The sequence below is a fragment of the Pristiophorus japonicus genome, unplaced genomic scaffold (assembly GCF_044704955.1).
Source record: "Pristiophorus japonicus isolate sPriJap1 unplaced genomic scaffold, sPriJap1.hap1 HAP1_SCAFFOLD_35, whole genome shotgun sequence".
In the NCBI taxonomy this organism is placed as follows: domain Eukaryota; kingdom Metazoa; phylum Chordata; class Chondrichthyes; family Pristiophoridae; genus Pristiophorus; species Pristiophorus japonicus.
Window position 1 is genome coordinate 2,660,679 of NW_027253324.1, and position 17,498 is coordinate 2,678,176.

Sequence of the window (17,498 nt, forward strand, 5' to 3'; positions counted from 1 at the left end):
ATAGAAACGTTTAATGTTCTGATGGGTTAGACAGGTTGGATGCAGGAGGAATGTTCCCAATGTTGGGGAAGTCCAGAACCAGGGGACACAGTCTAAGTTTAAGGTGTAAGCCATTTTAAACCGAGATGAGGAGGAACTTCTTCACCCAGAGAGTGGTGAACCTGTGGACTTCTCTACGACAGAAAGTTGTTAAGGCCAATTCAATAAACATATTCAAAAAGGAGTTAGATGAAGTCCTTACGACTAGGGGGATCAAGGGGTATGGCGAGAAATCAGAAATGGGGTATTGAAGTTGCATGTTCAGCTATGAACTCATTGAATGGCGGTGCAGGCTAGAAGGGCCGAATGGCCTACTCCTGCTCCTATTTTCTATGTTTCTATGTTTCTATTAATAGCAGATTCGAACCCCTGCAGTCACTTGTGAACTCGCTGGTGGCTCAGCAGGTTGGATGAGGTCGTGAATCCCATCCCACATTCGGAGCAGGTGAACGGCCTCTCCCCAGTGTGAATTCGCAGGTGTATCAGTAGTTCGGATAAGCAAGTGAATCTCTTTCCACATTCAGAGCAGGGGAATGGTCGCTCCACAGCGTGAACTCGCTGCTGTGTCAGCAGGTGGTATGACAGAGTGAAACCCTTCCCACGGTCAGAGCAGGTGAACGGCCTCTCCCCAGTGTGAACTCGCTGGTGTGTCCGCAGGTCGGATGAATGAGTGAATCCCTTCCCACTGTCGGAGCAGGTGAACGGCCTCTCCCCAGTGTGAACTCGCTGGTGTGTCCGCAGGTCGGATGAATGAGTGAATCCCTTCCCACTGTCGGAGCAGGTGAACGGCCTCTCCCCAGTATGAACTCGCTGGTGTGTCCGCAGGTCGGATGACACAGTGAATCCCTTCCCACAGTCGGAGCAGGTGAACGGCCTCTCCTCAGTGTGACCTCGCCGATGTGTTTCCAGCTGGGACTGGGAGTTGAAACGTCTGCCACAATCCCCACATTTACCCGGTTTCTCCCCAGTGTGACTGAACTTGTGTCTCTCCAGTTTGGACGATCGGCTGAAGCCTTGTCCACACACAGAGCACGTGTACCATTTCTCCTCACTGTGAACGGTGCCTTCTGCCTCCATGGTCAAAAGCTGATGATATTCCAGTCGCGATGTAGCGAGTGACTGTCAGATCTTGAGGTGATGTTTGGTTTGAGCTTCCAGTGACAAATCCTCCCCTTTTAACACGCTGTAAAATGAATTTCAAACAGGAAAAAGGGAGTGTGAGAGAGAACCCACAAAAACACAAAGGCAGATTGTGAAATTGAGCTTAATGAATCTGGTCACTTGTTGGGCCGGCACTAGAAAAAAGTGACCATGAAAGCTGCCGGATTGTCGTAAAAACACATCTGGGTCAGTACTGTCCTTCAGGGAAGGGAACACACCTCCCTCGACAGGCCCACATGGGAAATTGTTGTTCCCACTGGGCCCAGAAGTACTGGGGGTGAAACCCAGCAGCTTATCCCCCTCTCCATCCAGCTCAAACTGATGTAACAAACAGACCCACCCAGGAGGCCAGTGAGTGACTTCCACATCCAGCGCCCACCTGATACAGAGCGGCTGGGAATTGCTGGGCCTGCTGTATAAATGTCAGTTGTTGTTTTCCTGGTGTGGGGGAGGTGCTGCCTCAGGGGTTGCTGGTGCCGGGCCCAGTGGCTCTGACTCAGGGCCCGAGAGCCGCACTCGGTGTTGCCCGGGGCCTGAGAGCCACGCTCGGTGTTGCCCGGGGACGGAAAGCCGCACTCGGTGTTGCCCGGGGCCCGAGAGCCGCACTCGGTGTTGCCCGGGGCCCGAGAGCCGCGCTCGGTGTTGCTCGGGTCCCGAGAGCCGCACTCGGTGTTGCCCGGGTCCCGAGAGCCGCACTCGGCGTTGCCCGGGGACCGAGAGCCGCACTCGGTGTTGCCCGGGGACCGAGAGCCGCACTCGGTGTTCCCCGGGGCCTGAGAACCATACTCGGTGTTGCCCGGGGACTGAGAGCCGCACTCGGTGTTGCCCGGGGACTGAGAGCCGAACTCGGTATTGCCCTGGGACTGAGAGCCACACTCGGTTAAAAATGAGGCAGAAAAAAAGCAGGAAACTATAGACCAGTTCGCCTAACATCTGTGGTTGGGAAAATGTTGAAGAATTCATTCTTAAAGAAGCAGTAGCACGACATTTGGAAAAGCATAATTCGGTCAGGCAGTCAGCATGCATTTATGAAGGGGAAGTTAAGTTTGACACATTTGCTGGAATTTTTTGAGCATGTAATGAACAGGGTGGATAAAGTGGGTGTGGTGTATTTGGACTCCCAGAAGGCATTTGACAAGGTGCCACATAAAAGGTTACTGCACAAGATAAAAGTTCACGGGGCTGGGGATAATATATAAGCATGGATAGAGGATTGGCTAACTAACAGAAAACAGAGAGTGGGGATAAATGTTCATTCTTGTGTTGGCAATCAGTAACTAGTGGTGTGCCGCAGGAATCAGTGCTGGGACCCCAACTATTTACAATCTATATTAACGACTAGGAAGAAGGGACCGACTGTAACGTAGCCAAGTTTGCTGCCGATATAAAGATGGGAGGAAAAGCAATGTGTGAGGAGAACACACATAATCTGTAAAAGGACATAGACAGGCTAAGTGAGTGGGCAAAAATTTGGCAGATGGAGTATAATGTTGGAAAGTGTGAGGTCATACATTATGGCAGAAAAAAAATCAAAGAGCAAGTTATTATTTAAATGGAGAAAGATTGCAAAGTGCTGCAGTACAGCAGGAGTTGGGGGTACTTGTGCATGAAACACAAAAGGTTAGTATGCAGGTACAGCAGGTGATTAGGAAGGCCAACTTAATCTTGGCCTTTATTGCAAAGGGGCTGGAGTATAAAAGCAGGGAAGTCTTGCTACAGTTATACAAGTTATTGGTGAGGCGACACCTGGAATATTACGTGCAGTTTTGGTTTCCACATTAATGAAAGTATATACTTGCTTTGCAGGAAGTTGAGAGAAGGTTCACTGGGTTGATTCCGGAGATGAGGGGTTGACTTATGAGAAAAGATTGAGGAGGTTGGGCCTCTACTTATTGAATTCAGAAGAACGAATGAGAGGTGATTTATCGAAACGTATCAGATAACAAGGGGGCTTGACAAGGTGGTAGCAGAGAGGATGTTTTCACTGATCGGGGAGACTAGAACTAGGGGGCATAATCTTAGAATAAGGGGCCCCCCATTTAAAACTGAGGTGAGGAGTAATTTCTTCTCTCATAGCGTTATAAAGCTGTGGAATTCGCTGCCTCAGAGACCTGTGGAAGCTGCGACATTGAATATATTTAAGACAGAGATAGACATTGTCTTAACTGATAATGGAATAAGGGGTTATGGGGTGCGGGCAGGGAAGTGGTCCTGAGTCCATGATCGGATCAGCCAAGATCGTATTAATTGGTGGAGCAGGCTCGAGGGGCCGTATGCCCACTCCTGCTCCCATTTCTTTTGTTCTTATTTTCTTATATAGTGGGTGTCTGGTATGGGAGTGTGGATTTGCCTCTGTAGCTGTCCATCTCTGGTATGTGGATGAGGGTTTTACTCTGCATGTTAGTTTCTGATACGAGAGGTGGATTTTATCCTGTACCTGTCAATTTCTGTTAATTGCATGTGTGTTTCATTCTGTATCAAAAAGGGCCACATTACAATATAATTCTAAAAGGACAAAGAGTGTTTAAAAAACAAAAGCCTGAAAGCTCTGAGTCTCAAAGCGAGAAGCATTCGTAATAAGTTGGACGAATTAACTGCACAGATAGCTGTTAACGGATATGATGTAATTGGGATTACAGAGACATGGCTCCAAGATAACCAAGGCTGGGAACACTACATTCTGTGGTATTCAATATTCAGAAAGGATAGCCAGAAAGGAAAAGGAGGTGGGGAAGTGTTAATGGTTAAAGAGAAAGTTAATGCAATAGTAAGGAAGGACATTGGCTAGGATGATGTGGAATCTACATGGGTAGAGCTGCGAAACACCAAAGGGCAGAATACGTTCGTTGGGGTTGTGTACAGACCACCAAACAGTAGTAGGGAGGTTGGTGATGGCATCAAACAGGAAATTAGTGACGCGTGCAATAAGGGTACAGCAGTTATCATGGGTGACCATAACCTAGATATTGATTGTGCTAACCAAACTTGTAGCAATACTGTGGAGGAGCATTTTCTGGAGTGTATAAGGGATGGTTTTCTAGACCAATATGTCGAGGAACCAACTGGAGCGCCGGCCATCCTAGGCTAGGCCTTGTGCAACGAGAGAGGATTAATTAGCAATCTGGTCACGCGTGGCCCCTTGGGGAAAAGTGACCATAATATGGTAGAATTCTTCATTAAGCTGGAGAGCGACACAGTTAATTCAGAGACTAGGGTCCTGAACTTAAAGGAAACTTCAGTGGTATGAGACGTGATTTGGCTGGGATAAACTGGCGAATGATACTTAAAGGGTTGACGGTGGATAGGCAATGGCAGACATTTAAAGATCACATGGATGAATTATAACTACTGTACATCCCTGTCTGGCATAAAAATAAAACCGAAAAGGTGGCTCAATCGTGGCTAACAAGAGAAATTAGGGATAGTGTTAAATCCAAGGAAGAGGCATATAAATTGGCCTGAAGAAGCAGCAAACCTGAGGACTGGGAGAAATTTAGAATTCAGCAGAGGAGGACTAAATGTCTAATTAGGAGAGGGAAAATAGACTATGAGAGTATGCTTGGAGGGAACATTAAAAACTGACTGCAAAAGCGTCTATAGATATGTGAAGAGAAAAAGATTAATGAAGACAAATGTGGTCCCTTGGAAGTCAGAATCAGGTGAATTCATAATGGGGAACAAGCAAATGGCAGACCAATTGAACTAATACTTTGGTTCTGTCGTAACTAAGGAAGACACAAATAACCTCCCGAGGATCTAGGGGAAGGAGGAACTGAGGGATATCCTTATTAGTCAGGAAATGGTTGGAGGGAAACTGATGGGACTGAAGGCCAATAAATCCCCAGGGACTGATAGTCGGTATCCCAGAGTAGTTAAAGAAGTGGCCCTAGAAATGGTAGATGCATTGGTGTTCATTTTCCAGAATTCCATGGACTATGGACCAGTATCTATAGATTGGAGGGTAGCTAATGTAACCCCACTTTAAAAAAAAAGGACGGGGAAAGAAAACAGGGAATTATAGCCTGACATCGGTGGTGGGGAAAATGCTGGAATCAATTATTAAAGATGTAATAGCAGATCATTTGGAAAGCAGTGGCAGGATTGGTCCAAGTCAGCTTGGATTTATGAAAGGGAAATCATGCTTGACAAATCTTCGAGTGTTTTTTGAGGATGTAACTAGTAGAGTGGATAAGGGAGAACCAGTGGATGTGGTGTATTTGGAATTTCAAAAACCTTTCGACAAGGTCCCACACAAGAGATTATTGTGCAAAATGAAAGCACAATGTATTGGGGGTAATGTATTGACGTGGATAGAGAACCGGTTTTCAGACAGGAAGCAAAGAGTAGGAATAAACGGGTCTTTTTCAGAATGGCAGGCAGTGACTAGTGGGGTGCCGCAAGGTTCAGTGCTGGGATCCCATATATTTACAATATATATTAATGATTTAGATGATGGAATAGAAGGTAATATCTCCAAGATTGCAGATGATACTAAGCTGGGTGGCAGTGTGAGCTGTGAGTAGGATGCTAAGAGGCTGCAGGGTAACTTGGACACGTTAGGTGAATGGCAAATGCATGGCAGATGCAGTATAATGTGGATAAATTGAGGTTATCCACTTTGGTGGCAAAAACAGGAAGGCAGATTATCAGAATGGTGATAGATTAGTAAAATGGGAGGTGCAAAGAGATCTGGGTGTCATGGTACATCAATTCACTGAAGGTAGGCATGCAGGTACAGCAGGCAGTAAAGAAAGCAACTGGCATGAAGGCCTTCATAGCGAGGGGATTTGAGTGTAGGAGCAGGGAGGTCTTACTGCAGTTGTAGAGGGCCTTGGTGAGACCACACCTTGAGTATTGTGTACAGTTTTGGTCTCTTATTCTGAGCAAGGACGTGCTTGCTATTGAGGGACTGCAGCGAAGGTTCACCAGACTAATTTCCGGGATGGCAGGACTGACATATGAAGAAAACTGGATCGGCTAGGCTTACACTCACTGGAATTTAGAAGAATGAGAGGGTATCTCATAGAAACATATAAAATTATGACAGGACTGGACACGTTAGATGCAGGAAGAATGTTCCTGATGTTGGGGAAGTCCAGAATCAGGGATCACAGTCTAAGGATAAGGGGCAAGCCATACCGGACTGAAATGAGGAGAAACTTTTTCACCCAGAGAGTGGTAAACCTATGCAATTCTCTGCCACAGAAAGTTGTGGAGTCCAGTTCGTTGGACATACTCAAGAGGGAGTTAGATGTGGCCCTTAAAGCTAAGGGGATCAAGGGATAGGGAGAGAAAGCGGGAGTGGGGTATTGAAGTTGCATGATCAACCATGATCATATTGAATGGCGGTGCAGGCTCGAAGGGCCAAATATCCTGCTCCTGCACCTATTTTCTATGTTGCTTTCCATTCTTGGTGTGTGATGTGTATTTTGCGCTGTATCTGTCCATCTCTTATGTGAATGTGAGCTCTACTCCAGACCCGTCATTCTCCAGTATATTAGTATTGTTTTACTGTGTACCACCAATTCCTGATAGAGTATTCGTTTTACTTTTTAACTGTCAATTTGTGTTATGGAGGTGAGTGTTTATGCTGACTCGGTCGGTCTCTGGTAAATGAGTCTGAGTTTCACTCTGCATCTATCTGTCTCTGCTATGAGTGTGGGCCTTTCTCTGTATCTCTGCATTTCTGTTATGGGTGCCTGGGTTTTATTCTGTACCTGTGACGTTCTGACATGTGATTGTGGGCCTCACTCTATACCTGCCAGTTTCTGCTTAATTATGAGTGGACTTTCCTTTGTCCATGTCAGTTTCTGGAATGAAAGAGAGGTCTTTACCCTGTACCTGTCAATTACTGATTTGAGAGTCTGGGCATGTCACTGTATGTCAATTTATGTTATGGGAAAATGGATTGTAATATGTCAGCCTCTGATATGTGAGTGTGGGTTTTATACTGTACCACTCAGTCTCTGATATGCAAGTGTGTATATTTTTCTGTAACTGTCAGGTTTTGGCGTGTGTTGAGGTTTAATCTGTGCATCTCAGTTTCTGTTATGTTAGATTGTACCTATTTGTTCCTGCTACTTGATTGTGTGTTTTAGACTATACCTGTCAGTTCCTGCTATGTGAATGTGGAATTTACTCTGTATTTGCCAGTCTCTGGTGTGTGAACATGAGAATCAATTTTACTAGTAACCTGTATTTCTCTGATATGTGAGTGAAGATTTTGCCTTCTCCATGTCATTTTTTCTGATGTGTGGTTGTGGGTTTTGATCTGTCCCTATCAGTTTCTGCGATGCAAGTAACAATTTTACTTACTGCCTTTCAGATTTCCGATATGTGCATATGGGATTTACACTTTACCTGTCACTCTCCGATATGCAAGTGGGGATTTTATTCTGTTACTGTCACTTTCATATATGTGTGTGTGTGTTGTATACTGTATCTGTCAGTCTGTGGTACAAGAATGTGGGGTTTATTCTGCACCTGTCATCTTCTGGTATGTTCGGGGGGTTTAAATACTGAATCCGTCAGATTCTGAAACATGAATATGGCTTTTGCTCTGTACCCATCAGCTTCTGATATGCGAGTGTGGTTTATACGTTCTATTGGACATTTTTTCCGATAGATGATTGTCTTTTATTCACTACCTGCCAGTTTCTGGCAAGTGTGTTTGTTTAATGTACCTGTCAGTGTGATCTGTTTCAATGGTGAAACAGCATGTGTTTATACTACTCCATGTGGCTGTAAGATTCGCAATGTAACTCTGCCACTTCGGATCACTGTGGAACTGACAGCTTCTGCTGCTTGTGACAACAGGATTGAGGCCGGTTATGTGTCTCTGCACACTGTGAGTGATAATCTACTTACTGTGTGTGAGAAGGAGCTGCCTGCACTGTTCCTTGTGTTCCGGGTGGAGGAAAGCTCACATTTGTTCTGGCTGAAGATTTTGCTCTGAGAATAATAATTCGAGAACATTATTAGTTCTAAGAGGTGGATGCGGGGGAGAATATGAGGGAGCAACAATGTATCTCTCGACCACCAGCAACATGGTTCTGGAGAACTCAGCTCACCGAAACAATATAACTAGTCTTTAAAATATCTTCTCCCACACTCCTCTCCTGGTGCCTGCAAAAGATGCACTTTGTGAAATTCCCCACATCCTCACTGTCAGGCTGTGTTTCCACTGCTCACTATCCAAGAACAACAGACACGGTTAGATTGGAACTGAATCAGGAACATTCACTACTGATTTGGGGAAAGAAAGCAGCAATGATTTGAAAGACCGAGATGATTTACTTTCTCTGCTACCTTACACTGTTCACACAAAGCCCGAGAATGGCCTCCCCTTTCCCCCACTCACACCATGTCCCTGAATTAGTTCCTGATCCACTCTGCCCCTTACACACAGCCCCCGAGGGAACTAAAACAGGAACGTTCATGACTGGTTTGGAGAGAGAAAGCAGCAGATTGTAAATAGCAGATTCTGCCCATTCTGTGTCCCTTACCCTGGACACACACTATCCACACACAGCGCGAGAATGGACTCTCCCTTCCCCCACTCACAGACACTGATTCTTGGTCCACTCTGCCTCTTGCACACAGCCGCTGACACTCCCTGAACTCCCCCCGGACTCAGTGCCGATCTCTGAGCCGATCTGCGGACCCGTTCTCAAAGCACGGCGCAGCTTTAAGGAGGCTGCTGCTCACTGCCTTACCCCGGGGCCGCGATGTCTCCATTCCTGGCTGTTTAAAACCATCTTCTTCCGCTCACTGAGTGAATGGCGATCACAGGCAGGGCTGGGGGAGGGGAGGGTGCTCACTGGAAATTGACACAGGGGGCGGTGCTGAACCGCGCATGCGCAGATCTCTGCAATAATTCAATCTTTCAAAACCAAAGTGCACTTTTCCCAATTTACTTTTATCAGAATATGGAACTGGGTCTGGGGGGAAAGGACAGAGAATGATTTAAGCTGCAAGCCTTGTTCCTTGGAGATGATCAATTTGGGATCATTCCGTGCAGGATGTTTCTCTCCATGAGACCGTCTTCACAAAGCAATCCTGCAGCAACATCGGAGGGACGAGGGAGTGGGATTGTTTGCTGGGACCGTGCAGGAGTTAATATCTGACAGAAACAGTCCGAGATCAGTTTAATTAGAGTAAAACACTCGGTCACTGAGAGTAATACCGAAGTGGATAATCAATGGGCTATAGTGAGGGAAAAAATTAATTCAATAACTATTCATAATGAAGTAGTACTCGGTAAAATAATGGGACTAAAGGCAGACAAGTCACCTTGCCCTGATGGTTTACATCGTAGGGTCATAAGAGAAGTGGCTGCAGAGATAGTGGACACATTAGTTGTAATCTACCAAAATTCCCTGGATTCTGGGGCAGTCCCAACAGATTGGAAAACTGCAAATGCAACGCCTCTCTCTAAAAAAGGAGGCAGACAAAAAGCATGAAACTATAGACTAGTTAGCCTAACATCTGTTATTGGGAAAATGCTGTAGTGCATTATTAAGGAAGCAGTAGCGGGACATTTGGAAAAGCATGATTCAATCAAGCAGAGTCAGTATGGCTTTATGAAAGGGAAATCATGTTTGACAAATTTGCTGGAATTCTTTGAGAATGTAATGACCAGGGTGGATAAGGCGGAACCAGTGGATGTGGTGTATTTGGATTTCCAGAAGGCATTTGATAAAGTGCCACATAAGAGATTACTGCACAAGATAAAATCTCATCAGGTTGGGGGCAGTACATTAGCATAGATAGAGATTTGATTGACAAACAGAAAACAGAGAGTCGGGATAAATTGGTCTTTTTCCAGTTGGCAAATGATCATCAGTGAGGTGCCGCAGGTATCCGTGCTGGGTCCTCAACTATTTACAATCTATATTAATGACTTGGAAGAAGGACCGAGTGTAATGTAGCCAAGTTTGCTGATGATACAAAGATGGGTGAGAAAGCAAATTGAGGACACAAAAAATCTGCAAAGGGATATAGACAGTGTAACTGAGTGGGCAAAAATTTGTCAGAGGGAGTATACTATGGGAAAAGGTGAGGTTATCCATGTTGGCAGAAATAATAGAAAAGCAAATTATAATTTAAATGGAGAAAAATTGCAAAGTGCTAAAGGACAGAGAGACCTGAGGGTGTTTGTGCATAAAACACAAAAAGTTAGTCTGCAGGTTCAGGTAGTCAGGAAGGCAAATGTAATGTTGTCCTTTATTGTATAGGGGATAGAATGAAAAAAAGAGAAGTCCTGCTACAAGTGTGCAGGGTATTGGTGAGACCACACCTGGAATACTGTGTATTTAAGGAAGGATATACTTACATTGGAGGCTGTTCAGAGGTTGATTCCGATGAGGAGGGGGTTCTCTGATGAGGACAGGTTGAGAAGATTGGGACGATACACTATGGAGTTCAGAACAATGAGAGATATCCGAGGTGTCGAGAATAAAATAACTCAGCTGTTACTTTACCAAGATGGCCGCGCATGCGCTTTGCTGCTCACTGATCCAAGATGGCGGAGGACTGACCCTGCCTTCCTGTACAAAGATGGTCGCCGTTACCCCGGGCCTTTGACCGGGAGAAAGCCTCGAGGCTGCAGTCGCCGATATTCCGGGTTATTATTCCGGGCTTCCGGCGGGCACCAGTTGTTTGTGAAGCCTCCCCGGCTACCCGCTGGTCCATGACTCAATTCCGCCCCGCGGAGATGGAGGTGCTTTGCGGAGCACATTTCACCAGAGCCGCTCCGCCATTACAAGCACCGCGCATGCTCCAAATACAGCCAGGTCGCGCGCCTGCGCACTGGACCCCTGTTGTCTGGGCTCGGCACATTCTCCATCGCGGGAGATGCTGGGTAAATACCCAAGACCACTTCAGTCAATGGGACAGGATATACTGGGCTCCCATTGGCCACTGAACCATGTTCATTCTGGCACTTAGACTTTGTTTCTGCTGCTCTGAATAACCCTGTACCTGAGCTGGAGATTTATGTTCTGTATAAATATTGTTTCAAACATCGTGTGTCCAATATTTCATTTCTCCAGAATAAGAGACTAATTAATGTTTCCTTCCCTTCCATTTTGGGCCTTTTCTTACTCTGGATTGATTCACTTCTCACGCAGTTCATCTTTTCCCAAATCAAATCCCAAACTTGTTACGTTTGAGTGTACGGCTTGTGGTTGTCATGGAATGAACCAGCGTGTCTCAAGTTACAAGCATTTGTAATTGTCTTTGCTAATGTTGATGGGTTAGTTGATTACAATTACTTGTTACAAACATACCTTGCAGTATTTTTTGCAGCAAAATAATTGTTTAAACACTTCCTTTATCAGCTCTTCAGCTTCCCCACTGATCTCTGTTTCATCTTGTGAGAGGAATCTAGAGCATGGTGGCAAAGTCTGAGCATTAGGGGTCGCCCTTCTCTGAGGATCGTGAATATTTGAAATTCTCTGCACCAGAGAGCAAAGGAGGTTGGATCATTGAATATATTTAAGTGGCAGATAGACTGATTTTTGAAAGATAGCGGAGTCAAGGTTTATGGGGAGAGGGCAGGGAAGTGGAATTGAGGCCAAGATTAGATCAGCCATGATCTTATTGAATGGCAGAGTGGACTCAAGGGGCCAGATGGCCTACGTCTGCTCTTATTTCTTATCTTCTTAGCCTTCGGCTGCTTTAAATGTAGGTTTAGGGGTTAGTGAGTGTGGTTTGTGCTTATTTGTTGGGATTGGGATTAGTGATTGGGATAGTCAATAGGATATTTGGCTTAGGATATAGTGATTAACTTAGAAAGCACTATTGGCAATACAAGTGTCACTGGACGTGCCCGTTTCCATTTCATGTTTTTAACCTCACACAGACGAGTCACTAAACAGCCTCACAATGTGTTCATTCAAGGAACCTTCTTTCCTGCAAGCCTCATTTCCTCCCTTCTTTCACATCTGTACAGTTATCACAGCAAAATAAATTAGTGACGTTACATTTGGGGATTTTTGGAAAAGATCAGATGGATACAATTGTTGCGCTGGTTACATCTAATCATCTTACTGCCTGAAAAGGGCTTCTGACAATAATTTGTCACCATGCCCCACCAGTCTGATTTATCCATCATATCTTTATTCATTACCCACATTTCCCCCTAATTAGAGCTGGTTTCACCGGCATGACCATTCCCCATACTGAGGCTCTCTAATTCCTGAGCAGAGCATAAACACCAGCATGGACTCATTCATCTGAATGACCCATTTCTGTGCTGTATATCCGATGTAATGTTGTAGTCTCAGTGTAAGTGGGCCCTGGATTTGATGTCACAGTATTAATAATCCCTCAATTTGGTGTCATGATGTAATTCATCGTGGATTTGATGTCTCATTGTAACTGGTCCCTGGATTTGGTGCCTCAGTGTAAGTCGCCCCTGGATTTGGAGTCACAATGTAAGTGGTCCCTGGATTTGGAGTCACAATGTAAGTGGTCCCTGAATTTGGAGTCACAATGTAAGTGGTTCCTGGATTTAATATCAACAGCACCTCGTCACTGGGACTGAGGGCAAACCCGCAGCCCAGCAATGCATTCAGCACAGAATGATCCCACACAAATCTATTCCCAATTAACACGGCCCACATTGTTTCACCAGAAACTGCCCAGTGCCTGCAAGGAACTGCAGCCCCACGTCTAACTTCAGTGAAACACACCATACAAAACATTTTAAAGGAAAGATAAACCCCATCATAGTTTAACAGAGGCAATTAATGGACAATAAATCCCACTCACTCATCCATCATTTTCACTCCTACTCTCCAACTCCCCCTCCCCAACTCATCTTGCAACCCTACTCACCAAACCCCTCACCCCAACTCCTCTATCACCCCCTTTCTCTAAAACCCTCATCCCAACTCCTCTTTCAACGCTACTCTCCAAAACGCCCTCACCCAAATCAATTTTTACCTCAACAATTTAATTTTAAACATCACTTACACAAGTCATCCACACTGGAGGTAAATCTGAGGAGCTTCTGTGTGATGGTGAGGTGATCACTGGACAATAAAACACAGAGACTGGTGGGTCGCTGCTCATTTCCCTCGCTGAGATTTAATCCCCTTTCCCACTGAATGCTGCAGACAGATGGTCACCTTGGTAACGGAATGGTCATTGATACATCAATTTCTAAACGAGAGCACTCAAGACAATGAGTCATCAATAAATGGTAAAGTGATTAAATACTCTGCAATTACATTGTAAATAAAAGGAAATAAAATGCTGGAAAATAACTGGCGAAGATAATAGCTTATCTATGTAGGATACACTAGCAAACATTAAGAATGTTGTGTTTTATTTACACACACACACACACACACAAGACTTTGTGTGTGCACTTTTCAGTTGTTGTGCTTAACCTGATGCGATAATTTTGTTCGGGCTTCAGGACCCTGCGGGAGCCCAACCGGCGCTGATTGCTGTGTGATTCCGCCAGCTAACCATCATCTCACCAACGAACATTCGAGGACACAGATAACAGACTTTCTCCGGTGATATAAAGATTCCGCGCGCTGTTGCTCCTCCCACACCTGAGGGAATGGACGGATATTTAAAGTTACTGGGACTCCCTATTGTCTGCCTATTTATACTTAAAGGAACATTCCAGTTTATCTCGGAGTGTCGGAGGACTTCACAAACCGAGCTCCCATTAACAGTCGTTCCCTTCTGTACTGTGCAGTGATTGTAAAGCTGTCTACTTCAGTGATTTGCTCCTTTCTAAAATATCTCATCTTTGTGATGATCCATTTGACTTGAATTTGGAAAGACTTCAGAATTGTGCAGTGTGACGAAGGTTTTGTTTAAAGCTGGAGTAAAATGTGTTTCAAAATATTAATTTCTAACCCTCCCCCAAGCTCCCAAATTTTAGAACACTCTGCAATACTGACTGGGAAGTTCCCAAGTTCGATCCTTGATCTGGGCTGTTATTTGATCTCAGCCAAGGCAGCAGTTCAGGGGTTATAATTGTCCTCGGTACCAGTGGGCAAAATATGTTTAAAAATTAGCCAGTGCCCCTGCTCTTAATACTGATCCAATGGCCTCAACTGGGAAATGACCTCAACTGGGAAGAGTGTGGATGTCATTAGAGTGCGGGATTGGACTCGACTCTGATGCCTATCTCAGTGGAAATTCCTATCCTGTACTTAAAGTAATAACGTTTGTAACCGCCATTTGCAGGGTATTAGAAAGGGAGCGTCTACAGCTGGGAAACTGAAACCAAACATCACCTCAAGATTTGAGAGATTCACCGGATTAATCAGGATCACCTTTTCATCAGCCTTTGGAAAAACACCAATCACAGCGGTGAGAAACAGGACACATGTTCTGTGTGTGGATGCACCTTCAAGCAATCGTCTAGCCTGTGAGACTCGTGTGCCCAGCTGACTGAACACTGTAAATGTGGGGACAGTGGGAATGGGTGCAGATGCGCGTTGGGTGGAAACATATCAGGGAGATACCGTTTACCAGCTGAATGTGGAAAGAGATTCACTCTCTCATCTCACCAACTGACATTCGAGGAATTAGATAACAGACTTTCTCCTGTGAATATAGAGCTGGGTTATTGGGCCGTGATGTTTTTACTTGTTCATCTTGTTGACTGTAAACCTTTGACAGTTACTTGATGTGATGGGTTTACCTGTACATTTTTTCTTTAAATACATTTACTGGGTGGATTCAAATTTCAATTGAAACCAGATTTGCACGATGCTCTATTCACACATTGAAGGCGAGAGAAATACTGCCAGGAACGCAATAAGTCCTGTAGCTGAAAGGGATTAACAGACTTTTTTTGTGTTTAGTGATCCCAGGCGTGATAGCTATCCCTACTCTGGACACCAAGGCAAAGAGAGGCATACTGGAAGGTATAAGGAACTGAGACTTGTCCCTGAGAGTAACCAAAGTTCAGAGAACTAAAACAATCTAAAATTAGAAAGGAAAAAAGGACCAAATGTAACAGGATATCAATTAGTCTCCTCTTATCATGGATATGTGAAATATCGACACATTGTATTATTTGAAATATCAAAATATTAAACTCCATCCCAGTTTTCGGGGTTAGTAATCTCAGCAGAAACAAATCCCAACTGAGACAACGAACACGATTCAGTCAGGATGTGATAAACAGTAGTAATAACAGTAGAACATAACCCCTGCAGTCACTTGTGAACTCGCAATTCAGATGACTGAGTGAATCACTGCCCACACACAGAGCAGTTGAATGGCCTCTCTTTGGTGTGACTGCGACAATAAATTTCTTGATCAGACTGGGAACTGAATCCCTTTCCACATTCTACACATTCCCACGGTTTCTCCATGATGCAGGTGTCCTTTGTCTCTCCAGGTTGGACAATCAGTTGAAGCCTCCTCCACACACAGATCACGTGTAGTTTCTCCCCGCTATGAATGGTGCAATGTTTTTCCAGGCTGTGCAACTGGTTTAAGCTCTTTCCACAGTCAGTGCACTGGAAGACTCTCACTTGGACGTGTGTGTGCTTTTCCAGTCACACTGATGTTTGAAATATTTTCCCACAGACAGAACAGACAGATATTGATCCTTCGACATTCAAAGGCCGATGATGTTCATCATTTCGACCTTACATGTTTGGGTTCAGACCTGCACCCACTGTGCGCAGAATGAGAATAAAATCAATCAGCTATTAATTTTCTCTGCTGGTCACTGGCCCTTTTGTACCACCACAATAGGTGAGACTGTGCTGGTCGAATAGGGTGAGACCGGGCTGTTCCAACAGGGTGAACCTAGGCTGCCCCAATAGCATGAGTCTGTGCTGGCACGATAGGACGAGACTGGGCTGGCCCAATAGGCTGAGCCCCGGCTGACCCAATCGTATCAGCCTGTGCTGACCCAATAGGGTGAGCCTGGGCTGGCCCAAAAGTCTGAGCCCGGGCTGGCCCAATAGGATCAGTCGGGCTGGCCCAATAGGGTGAGACCCGGCTGGCCAATAGCATGAGCATGTGCTGATCCAATAGGGTGAGCCTGGGCTGGCCCAAAAGGCTGAGCCTAGGCTGGCGCAATAGGGTGAGACCCGGCTGGATCAATAGCATGAGCCTGTGCTGGCCCAATAGGGTGAGCCTGAGATGGCCCAATAGTGTGAGCCTTTGCTGGCCCAATAGGGTGAGCCTCGGCTCGCCCAATACGATGAGCCCCGGCCCAGTGTCACCAGAAAACAATCAGAACAACATTCTGACGGATGTCTACAGGTTAGATGCAGGAAGAATGTTCCCAATGTTGGGGAAGTCCAGAACCAGGGGTCACAGTCTAAGGATAAGGGGTAAGCCATTTAGGGCCGAGATGAGGAGAAACTTCTTCACCCAGAGAGTGGTGAACCTGGGAATTCTCTACCACAGAAAGTTGTTGAGGCCAATTCACTAAATATATTCAAAAAGGAGTTAGATGAAGTCCATACTACTAGGGGGATCAAGGGGTATGGTGTGAAAGCAGGAATGGGGTACTGAAGTTGCATGTTCAGCCATGAACTCATTGAATGGCGGTGCAGGCGAATGGCCTACTCCTGCACCTATTTTCTATGTTTCTATGTTTCAATTATTTAAAGGGGCTGCTCCTGAAATTCTGGCTGCACTTCAGTCCCACACTCCTGATCTTTGGGCACCCTGTGCGGAGGGGAGCGGGTAGGTCCGAGCGCCTCCTCGTGGGACTGCTCCTGGGCACGGTCAAGGGGGCCATCAGCCGGTCCAGGCAGCGGGCGGTCGAGGGGGTCGTTCAGCCTGACTGCCTGCCTCTCTTCCGCGCTTACATCTGGGCCAGGGTGTCCCTGGAGATGGAGCACGCGGTGTCCACCGGTACGCTCGCGGCCTTCCGCGAGAGGTGGGCACCGGAGGGACTGGAGTGCATCGTTACCCCCGGCAACCAAATTTTAATTTGATTTTATATGTTTTAAAGTTTAATTTGTTTTATTTGCCGGTTTTAGTCTCCCCCTCCCCTTTTATAGGGGGCACTTGTAAATTATACGGTTTTAATGCCCCCCAAAAAAGCACAAACCCCCCCCCAAAAAAAACAAAAAACAGAACAAAAAAAGAGGGCAGTTAATAGTGTTTGGAGTATCCCCCATATCGGGGGGCACTCGATCTAATGTTTATTTGTTCCCCCCCCTAAAGAGTTGTCTATCAGTGTATCTCTGTCTATCTGTCTGTCTATCACTCTCTCTCTCTCTATCTCTCTATCTATCTCTCTATCTGTCTGACTCTCTATCTGTCTGTCTATCACTCTCTCTCTCTATCTA

At 45.5% G+C, this 17,498-nt stretch overlaps 1 long non-coding RNA gene across 1 annotated transcript; it reads right to left on the reverse strand.

Moving 5' to 3' along the window:
• Window positions 1-775: 775 nt before the first annotated feature.
• Window positions 776-8,998, reverse strand: LOC139250112 (uncharacterized). Its single transcript, XR_011591269.1, has 3 exons — window positions 8,916-8,998; window positions 8,068-8,151; window positions 776-1,222 (listed from the first exon to the last, which is right to left on the reverse strand). It is a non-coding gene; the product is annotated as an uncharacterized lncRNA (long non-coding RNA).
• Window positions 8,999-17,498: the final 8,500 nt, after the last annotated feature.